The sequence below is a fragment of the Lactuca virosa genome, chromosome 4 (genome assembly GCF_052849685.1).
Source record: "Lactuca virosa cultivar CGN04683 chromosome 4, Lactuca_virosa_CGN04683_v6, whole genome shotgun sequence".
NCBI lineage: Eukaryota > Viridiplantae > Streptophyta > Magnoliopsida > Asterales > Asteraceae > Lactuca > Lactuca virosa.
In genome coordinates this window covers 135,916,766-135,928,699 of record NC_136429.1, presented here as the reverse complement: position 1 = coordinate 135,928,699, position 11,934 = coordinate 135,916,766, and positions in this window count along the sequence as shown.

Genomic DNA, 11,934 nt, shown 5'->3' with positions numbered 1-11,934 from the left:
GTGAGGCCTGATCTGGGGCGGGAGCCTAGAATGTGTGTATTATGTATGGTATGTGGTAGTTGGGGGAACTCACTAAGCTTTGGGCTTACGATTGTCAGTTTATGTTCAGGTACTTCTGGTTCGAAGGGAAGAGCCCAGGATGATTGCAGAGCACACACCACTCTATTCTGCATTTTGAGATTTACTCTGATATTTTGTGATGTAGTGATACACTTTGGTCTATCTTGATTGTATGACAATGTTTTGGATTACTGTTTTTATAAAATTTAAAATGAAATTTTTGGGTCATATTTTTGGGACGTTACAAGTAAAACAATCGATCGAACACAAGTTTAAAGGAAAATCTCCAATAAAGTTCCAAAATTTTAACTTAGTTTACGTTTTAGTCTTAAATTAATTTTTGTTTACGAAAAAGTCCAAAAAATCGACAAGAGTTTTCATTTTGACACTTTTTGATCGGTTGGAACCGGTAACAAATTAATTTGGGACTGTTTCGTAAACTGACCCAAAATGTTGAGACTTTTCTGCAAACAAAAATATTATGACTTTTCTGCAAACAAAAACCTTATTATTATTATTATTATTATTATTATTATTATTATTATTATTATTATTAAAAATATAAATAAGTATACTATTATTTAAATTCGTTATTATTAATATTATTAATAATACATATAAATACATTTAAATGAAAAAAGAATATTAAATATATTTTTCAAGGATGAAGGTGGAGCGGATGGCAATGCTTTAAACATTGAAATCATGAATGTCTGATTGTATATTTTCACTTTGTATATGGTCATTTCACATTTGTTATTATTGTTTTAATTCATAATATTAACACTTAACAATTTAAAAGAAGTTGCTTATTTTTCAAATTGTTTATAAATAGTGATTTTGTGTAATGGACTATCAACATTATCATTAAAATCTCAGTTTTTTGCTTATCATTCTCAACTTGTAAGTGGACATTTCTTATATATATTTTCTTGAATCGAGTTTGGGTCCGCAACTGGGATCAGATCAAGATTATTATTGGGTCTACTACCACATGTATTAGTATGTAAGTGTATGCTATGCGTGTATGTCTTGTGTGTAAGTATTTGAATTACCAACATGTGTATTGATGTATTTCATTACTTTATTCATGTGGTTTTTTGGAAACATAGCAGATATAATGTGATAAAGCAAAACATGCATATAACTTTTTATTAAACAAGATATTGTAATTAATACTTTTGAATTTTGATATGGGCTACCAATGTAGATGTTTGTAGTGGATATGTTGGATTTGAAAAGAAATCCTTATACCTTAAACAATTTTATATACAAAGTGAGAAATCCTTCTACCTTAAACTATTTATAAACAATTTTACAAAGATGTAACTTTTTTAAATTGTTAAGTGTTAATATTCTGAATTGAAAACAATAATAACAAATGTAAAATGATCATATACAAAGTGAGAATATACAAACATACATTCATGATTTCAGTGCTTAAAGCATCACCATTTATGTCCACCTTCACCCTTAAAAAATGTATTTAATAATTTTTTTCGTTTAAACGTATTTATATGTATTATTAAAAATATTATTAATAATGAATTTAAAAAATAATATACTTATTTATAATTTTAATAAAATAACAACAACAACAACAACAACAACATCAACAACAGCAGCAGCAACAACAACAACAACAACAACAACAACAACAACAACAACAATAATAATAATAATAATAATAATAATGTTTTTATTTGTAGAAAAGTTCTAATATTTTTGTTTGCAGAAAAGTCTCAATATTTTTGGTCAGTGTACGAAATAGTCCCAAATTAATTTGTTACCGGTTCCAACCGGTTAAATGCAAACTTTTTCCTGTTTTTAGGACTTTTTCGTAAACAAAAATTAATTTAGGACTAAAACGTAAACTTGACCAAAATTTTGGGACTTTATCGGAGATTTCCCCAAGTTTAAATCCCACTCATATAATCCAACTAACAAAATCAAAACATATCAATTAGGTTTCATCTACATCTAGTCAAAGTAAAAACGTTTTTAGCCTTGCATCATAACTAGAAAATAGAATCTAATGAATTTGGAATTGAAATACATGATATAAAACAAATCGGAACGATAAAATCGATGAATTCTCGCTTGATCTTCAAATACACACAGGGCTGGTCCAAGCCGATTTGAGGCCGGGGGCGAAATAAAAAAAATGAGGCCCTTCAAATCAAATAGAAGAAGATTTTAATAAGAGTGACAAGAAAGTCTTAAACTTTATTTTTTTGACAGTAAAGTCCAAATTACCGGTAATTTTTGACACTTTTACCCTTTTTTCCCGGTTAGCCGGTAATTAGGACTTTTTTGTCAAAAAAAATAAAGTTTAGGACTTTCTTGTCAAATCGTCAATTAGACTTTACTGTCAAAAAAATAAAGTTTAGGACTTTCTTGTCAAATCGTTAAAAATATTGGGACTTTAGTGTATATATAATTTTTTTTGGTTAGAAATTTAATGGTATGATACTCTTTAAGCATAAGAGTTATTGAAACATTCTCTAATCAGCTAGATCCTATTGAAATCCTTAATGTTTGCTTCTTGTTAAATCGTTTTTTTAATCTCAACAAACCGACATTGAAAAAAATTGAGATAATCAAGAAAGAAAGAAAGAAAGAACCAGGGTTGTGTTGCTTTTTGCAGTCCCAAAAATAGAGAAATAAGAAACCGAAAAAAACGAAGTTGCCCTTCTTTCCCTTCTCCACATTCACACCCTTTTGACTAGGCATGTGTTGTTTGTGTTTGTATAAAGCCAGAGCAATTTCGTTTTTTTCGGTTTCTTATTTCTCCATTTTTGGGACCGCAAAAAGCCAACATAACCCTGATTCTTTCTTTCTTTCTTGATTATCTCCATTTTTTTCAATGTCGGTTTGTTGAGATTAAAAAAACGATTTAACAATAAGCAAATGTTAAGGATTTCAATAGGATCTAGCTGACTAGAGAATGTTTTAATAACTCTTATGCTTAAAGAGTATCATACCATTAAATTTCTAACAAAAAAAAGGATATATACACTAAAGTCCTAATACTTTCAACGATTTGACAAGAAAGTCCTAAACTTTATTTTTTTGACAATAAAGTCCTAACTGACGATTTGATAAGAAAGTCGTAAACTTTATTTTTTTGACAAAAAAGTCCTAACTACCGGCTAACTGGGAAAAAAGGGTAAAAGTGTCAAAAAATACCGGTAATTTGGACTTTACTGTCAAAAAAATAAAATTTGGGACTTTCTTGTCAAATCGATGAAAATATTGGGACTTTAGTGTATATATCCCAATTTTTATCAACTAAATAACACAAAAAAGAACACATTTAACTATGTTTTCGTTTAAAGACAAAATGTATTAGAAAATAAACAAAAGTCAGCCGGAATCTGGACCAGTACAAGAGTTTGGGATGAAAATAAAGATTACATAAGTGGGAAACTAACAACACAAGGTTAACAACATCAGGAAGATAAATCTTGAGGGGGCTACCCTAAGGGTAAAATCGTCCAAAACAGAACTAAGAGGAAAAGGCCAACCTTGTGCTCTGTGCAGAGCATTTTAAATAGTATCCAAGTCTTTTTAATTGATTTTATTTAAAAAGTTTTAATAAATAAAACTTATGTACTGACTTTTTGGCATTGTATATGTCATTTCATTAATATGAACTTATTCTGTTTTGAAAAAAAAAAAAAATAAATAAATAGCATTCCCAAACACAGCAAGAAGTAAAGGTCATCAATGGCTGCAGAGAATAGATAATTTTTTTTCCTTCAACGACATCATCACATAGAAGTTAACTGTTGAAAACAAACCTGAAACCTAAGGGTAAAAGTGAATTAAAATATATGTTATCTCTCGGTAATACAAGTAGTAACATATATACTAATTAAGCTTATAAAACTTATATGAAAAATAGAGCTAATCGATAAACTTAACCCTAGTCAGATTGCACCTTGAAATTTAAAAGAAAAAAATTGAATAATGATTTTACATCTAGAAGGATACTGGATACATGACCAGCTTATGAAGGATAATTAACTAGTGAAGATCTTATGGTAAAAGATGGACTCATTACAAGCTGATCATTTGTTCATTCCTGCCTAGATATAAATCAACACAAATACATCAGTTGAGCATCACAGTGAGGCAGAGAAATAACCAAACTATAGAACTTTGAAGAGGGGAGACTTGATTTTAACTTTTGAGATAACTATTGCGGAAACCTCTTTGAACTTCTCAGCTTGAGGCTGAACTCCGACCATATTCAAGGCTATACCAACAATAGTAACTTTTGGGTAGCATGTGTATCTTACGAGGAGACGAGACATTTATGTTTGCTTCTTGAAAAATGAAGCGTCAGTCTCTTGGAAAGGCACAAAAGTTATTTTTTTACTTAATTAATTATAAAAGGTATGTATAAAAGATTACGGAAAAAGGCAATGAGGAAGGTTCGAACTTAAACGTCAACAATAACGCCACCCACGCCTTAGCCGACTCAACTGCAAGACCCTTTTGTTTATTTTTCGGTATTATATAATACATCATCGAAAACTATATATACACTACTCGTAACCGAGGGGCCCCGAGTTTTGGCGAGGCCCGGGGCGGTCGCCCAGTTTGCCCATGCTTTAGGGCCGACCCTGAATACACACTTCTAAGGTATTCTTCAGCTCTCAAAAATGTCTGGAGTCGAAAAATAACTTGCTCCCCAAGTTGGTGTAAGTTCGCATTCGAATTAGGGTTGAAAAACTCATATATTTATAAAATTGTGACACTATGACATGGTAAATGTCTCACCACGACGTGGTGATCGGGTTTCCTTGTTACACATGAACACGTAGACCGAGACGAAAGTTTTTGGATTTTTTTCAGGATTTGAGCAGGGCGTGGCATGCCTCCTAGTAAAGGGCACAACGCGTCTTCAGTCATTTGTCCGGTTTTGTTCGTTTTTCGTCTGTTTCAGACTTTCAACTCTGTTTGCTTCCTTTTGCATCCTATTTATGATTTTAGATGTAAATGAACATTTCAAAGCATATTAAGTATCATATATCTTAAAATATTACATTTTAATCAAATATATTAAGAAAATGACCTAAATTATATAGTTAAATAAGACCATATCAAAATACCCCACATTTATCTTTTTGCTTGACCTCAAGCAAACTAGATTATTATTATACACTATCATATCAAAACCTTGCTCACAAACATCATATAGAATAAACCAATTTGAATTCGCCAATTATGTCTAGCCTCAATGCATATAGTTGTATCTAAAATCCTAATTACTTCCCAAATCCTAAATACTCACAATCCTCATAAATGCGTCTCACTCACTTTGAACAATATTCATTTCTGCATCTCTTTGAATATATATCCTTCAAAATTTCTAATAACCTCAATGTATTTTTGTTAAGTTCCCAAACATACATATGATAAAATAACCTAGAAATAAAAATTACAACTTTTCTTTCGAAGCCTTCAAAATTTGAAACTTTTGGATCTTTGACTTGGTTTTTGCTTCATGATTTTTTGATCTTCATGCTTTGTAAGCTTTTATTCACTCAATAACTTTTCACATTTTTTTTCACAACTTTTTTCACTTTTTTTTTCTTTTTCATAACTCATTTTTCACTCAACTAAAAACCTAAATAAAAACATATGCTTAAGCTAAGAAACTTAACCTCAACCTTTATCGGTTAAGATATTACTCTAATGGACAATGACTAAATAAATTTTCTGGGGTATATTTCAACAAACAGCGCAAATATCCCTTAAACTACACAAAATTGCGTTTTTTTCTCATGATTTCATTAGAATCGAGAAGCCACAAATATACTATAACATATTAGCTAAACAAAACCTTTAAATCTGCATCACATTATCCCACACAATAGTAGCAAACTTAGTTCTAACACAATAATACAATTTTTAAATTTACTAGATTTTTTAATTTAGACCATTTTTCAAGTCTATTTTTTTTCAATTTTAATCTAGCATATATATTTTTTTAGCATGCTTGTTGTCCTTAATTCAATCTCATACCCCACACTTAAATTATACAATGCCCTCATTGTATATAATAACAATTAAAACATATAAAATCAAAGAGGGGTAAAAGGAACGAACTCGTCTTTGGTATATAGTTGCGAGATTGGATTGATTGTCGTGGTTTGCTTGTTGATACCAAGCCTGAATCTTTCTGCTGGAAAACTCTGGAATTTGAACTTCATTGCTAAAAATAGTGGACTCTTGGCATAGAAATAAGAAGACAGATAAACTTCAAAGCACGAAAATAAGTGGCAAGTGAGGGACCGCGACGTGGTCCTTAAGTAAACTGGAGAGTAATCACGTAAAAAGCTTCTTTGCAACACACGGTAAGAATTGGTACGAATCGGTCTTCTGATAATAAGTTTGTGATGTAAAGTACCGTCAAAACACGCAAATAGGATTGACGAGTTCCATTCTTCAAATATCAGGAAAACAAGTCACGATGGAATCATTGGCCACGTCGCGGGTTAGTTAGGCCTACTACAAAAAAAATCATCATATACCACCCTTTTCATAAAGAAGTCAAAGTCGGATGGATCACAACGTGAAAGATATCACTATATCTACCTTGAGAACTAACACAAGCTAAATTAGAAGAAATATTTTCCTAGACCTCATGAATAGACGAAACGTCGTATCATCATAGTCTTTTTAATCCCTAAAAAATTTACTTTCCGATTAAAACACATAAATGGAATCTGACTCTTCTTCTCTCCGCAACTCGAATATTAATGGACACAATGTTCATTGATATTTTTTTAACACTTTCAGTCCCTATAATGATCTCTTCCACATATATTTTTTTTATTTGTCATTTCGAACCCCACACAACCCCCACTACAATAATACACTAAACTTCGTTTTCAAAAACATTTTATGGTTCAACATGATCATCATTAACCCATCGCAACTGTAAAGGATAAAAACACGGTGGAAGCTTAGGAGTTAAGGACAACGCCGACAGTGGCAGATCTAGAAAGAAAAATCAGGTGTTATACAAATTTTTTAGGGGTTGCACTATTAGAAAAAAAACTCATTTATGAAGGTAGTTTTCATCACAAAATAGCCAATAAACCGATGAAATTACACAAAATTCACAATTATCAGACTTGTTATGGATTACCAACGGATTTGTGAAGGATATGTGACGGTTTTGATAAATTTTCGTTAAATTTACATTTGACGGTAAAATTTGAGGAGTAACTCGTACTACCCCGTGCTACATAGTAATCCGCCCATGAACTCCGATCGCAAGATCGATTTTGGAATATCTCCCGACTCCTTTTTTGTGTATCCACCCTCTCCACCCCACCCACTTCAATGTTTTTCTCCCGTACAAGATGAGAGAACATCATTAATGCATGGCGGTCTTGGCCACAAGATTAAAGATCTTAAATAGGGTTGTTCTACTTTGATCCGTGAACATAAGGATATCTACATTTATAAAACTAGACGAGTAACCATGGTAAAAAATGTCAAAAACTAATAAACTTGAGATTATTCAACGTGTCAATATAACGCAGTTGCTAAATCACGTAATACATTTGGTTTGGTCAATCACTTAACCAGCATCATAAATAGGACAGCTTAAAGCAATACGACTTAATTTGTACCGAAAAACTTAAACCTAAAAATGGAAAATTAAGAATATATTAATATTTTATCAGCTCAATCCTATCATAAAATAAAGAGTAAATTACACGAATGTTTCCTATGGTTTGGGGTAATTTGTATGTTTGGTCCCTAATTTAATTTTTTAACTCGGAAGGTCTATATTGTTTGTTTTTTGTGGTTTGGGTAATTTGTACGTTTGGTCCCTAACTTAATTTTCTAACTCGGAAGGTTTATATTGTTTGTTTTTGTTGTGCGTTTGGTCTCTGTCTTACCTAAAAACACTATTTTGTCATTGATTTTTTAATTTAATTAAATAAACACTCTCTCAACCCCACTTCCACCTCACCTTACCTTACCTTACCTACCCCATTTTATTTAAATAAATTAAAAAAATCAAGGGCAAAATAGTTTTTTTAGGTAAGACAGAAAGACCTTCCAAGTTAAAAAAATAAGTTAGGGACCAAACGTACAAATTATCTCAAACCATAGGGACCATTCTTGTAATTTACTCTAAAATAAAAATAAATTTATTATGGGTAACTGTAGCAGTAAAAGTGGTGGGTCCTTTAGCAGTTTATTGTGTTGCATGTGATTTTTAACTGTTCATCACCGGTTTGTCCGTTGTCGGCACTTATTTTCCCACTCTCCCGTGAGACTTTGTAAACTTTGGTTTAGACTCTCTAACTATGACCAAATATCGAATTCCCCCCTTAACTTTTACAAAACAATGTATTAAACCCCAAATGCTATTTTATTGATCATGCATGGTGTATTGTAACTATGTTTTGCATCTTATTAAAGTCACTAACGAAAAATAAACAATAGGATTGATCTTGACGGTGGTTTTAGCTGTAAAAAAACAATTCATAAAGTATTTTTTAGGTTTAAACTTTGATATCGTATTTTTTGTTATGATAAAATTATAATTTATCTTATGTATGTTGATAATGAAACCAATTGATGGTAATATCCAGCATTAAGAGTAATCATCTGAGATAAAGTTTGCATCTAAATTTAGAAAATATCGTATTTCATTTTCCAAAATATACTAGGTTATACTCGCAAACAAGTGATAGTTTAGGGGGCTATGTTAAAGATATATCTGCTGTCTCTCCCGTGAATCGTAGCAACTATCAAGTATAAAGTGTAACAAAAATAAAAAATGCAATATTAACTTTTAATATTCACAATAATACTATATATATATATAAAAGTTTAGGTTATTTTGTTTTTACTAACTATTGTACGCCAGAATGTACAGATCTGTACCACGGGATAGAATAAAATCAAAGGTCATGATCTGAGGGTTTATGATATTACAATAGGGTAACATGTACCATATAATCACACAAATTTCAGCATAAGGGCATTTTAGTCAATTAACCTATATTAAAAAGGAAATTTTCGAATTTTTAGGGATAATTAATTCCTTTATTTTTAAAAATCTGAATATTTTAAATTAATTCAAATTAAAAAATCCGATTTTATTCTATCAGAATGACAGAATGCCAACCATAAACTAGTAAATATATTTTCGATTTTATTCTTGCAGAATATATTTCCAATGCAGATATTTTTGATAATTAACCTGATTTAAGAATTTTAGATTATTATTCATATACATCTAAGTTGGGTCTATGATTTTATTCTTAATACACATCTGAAATAAAATACAAATTCATACATATTCTTACAAACTAATATCCTTATACATTTTAATATATTTATAAATATTCTAACAAAATATCATCAAAAATGAATAAAATTCTTAAAAAATAGCATTCTTGGATATACAATTATTGAACAAATACACTTGATCTTCTGCAGTGGTCCATATAATCCAATTTATCTTCACATATATACTTGTTGTTGAACTCGATTCCAAATATTTCTCTTGTATGATCAATATTGAATTCATTCTCCATGCAATTCTGAAAGAATAAGATACATTACTCGTTAGTATTAGCAGTTAAACAAAAATACTTGTTGTTAACAAACATTCTCAAAAGACATTCTAACAGAATGCATATATATATAAATAAATTCTAACAGAATACATTACAAAATGCACTTAAATCATAGTCTTTTTTTCTATATGCATAAACATTCTAAAGCATGTATAAATGTATTCTGTCAGAATTACTAGCAACACATGTTTTATGTAATATTTATATTCTCATAGAATGAACATATGTTTGCATTCTAATATGAAAAAAATCTCCAACTTAACCCTTTTCATGCAAATTCTGACAGAATGTCAGCTTAACCCTTTTCATCAAAGACTAATGACATGTACCACTACAGTTAGAATAATTCTTATACAGTGCAATTGACACATTCTTTTTTGAACAATATAACCAAATTCTTAAAGAATGGTGAACAAGAATTTTTACAATTCAAAAAGAATATGAATCACATTGCAGCGTAGAAAGGTAAAAGAATATCCAACGTATTTCTTAAACAATCTTTCACTATATACAAAAAAATATAATTCTCATTTTATTTTCTACTAAAAGAGGCCCTTAGACAAACTTCTAAAAGAATTCCCAATATATGCAATAACATGATGTGTTTCACTAACTCTACAAGCACATAGTCTGGAAAAAAACATTCTTTAACTTTTAAGATATTTGAAATCAAAATAATGGCTCCTTATTTATAAAAACTGAATTCCATGATTTTCTTTAATAAATAGAGATCACATTATAAGTACGAGCTGGATTATTCTATTTTGAAAGTAAACATTCAAAACACATAATAATACATGTTTCCAGTGATATTGTTGATACTTCCAACAAAACAAATTCTAAAGTACCAAATTCAAAAGAACTACTGACATTAAAAAAAATCATCGTTCATATTAATAAGAACTACTGACATTAAAAGAACTACTGATTGCCCTTCATTCAATACGGGCTGTTCAACAGGTATCGTAGTTTCTTCCCTATTCTGTTGTAGTAATCGTCTGGTCTCCTCCATTTGGCGATCTAACATCATATGCATCATTGCTTGTACCCCAGCCATCGTCATTGGCTCAGGTGCAGCTCCTACAACAGGTACTTGCTCAACTACTTGAGGTTGAGGCTGTTGATCCCTATTTCCGTTTGCATTTGCAACTCCACTACGAGTTCTTACCATTACAATCTATATACCGAATAAGGCGAATTTAGGTCTTTACCCTCGATAGGTATTTAAATTCCCTTATCACTCCGAAACGTTTACATGTTAGTTCTAATATCGTAATCGTACGCTTAGAATCCTACACACATAAGGTTTCCAAATCCGGTCGGCAACAGACCATAGATCCGAACAAATAATGGCATATATGGCAAACATATAGCATTTAGCACATAAAAACATTTTAGGCATTTTTCCTAAAATAAACTAGTGCTCGTGTCTAAAATATGGTAGACACTCATCTCACAATCATCACTTAGCATTCTAAGTTTAAGTCTAGAAATCCTACAATTTCTTAGTTCGCTTAAACTAATGCTCTGATACCAACTATGACATCCCCTAATTTCTCGGCCAGAAAAGACCGATTTCGTTTATGCTTTTTAAAATAAAATCAGAGTAATCCTTTTAAAAGGTGTTGCGGAATTTGTTTCCATAAAAACATGATAATTATATTATCAAATCATTTCTGAAGAAATGTATTTTATTCACTTAAACCATTGGGATGTCATCGTCAATACAGAAACATAAGCATAAACAAAACTTACCAACTATGACATCCCCTAATTTCTCGGCCAGAAAAGACCGATTTCGTTTATGCTTTTTAAAATAAAATCAGAGTAATCCTTTTAAAAGGTGTTGCGGAATTTGTTTCCATAAAAACATGATAATTATATTATCAAATCATTTCTGAAGAAATGTATTTTATTCACTTAAACCATTGGGATGTCATCGTCAATACAGAAACATAAGCATAAACAGAACTTACACTAGTGATCTACATCTCTTTTAATCTCTCAGTGTAAAGTAACTTCGTATCGATACCTGTGATACAAACAAACTGAGTGGGTCAGGCTTGGGAGCCTGGTGAGCATATAGGGTTTTCAACCCACAATAAATAATTTATTATGCTTAAGCATCAAACAATCAACCCAATTACCCAATCCCCATTATCTTATTTATTTCTTAAGGATTTACCCTAAGAATCAAATCTCACTCATTCCTAAGGATTCATCCTAAGGAATAGGCACGAAGTCCATCGCT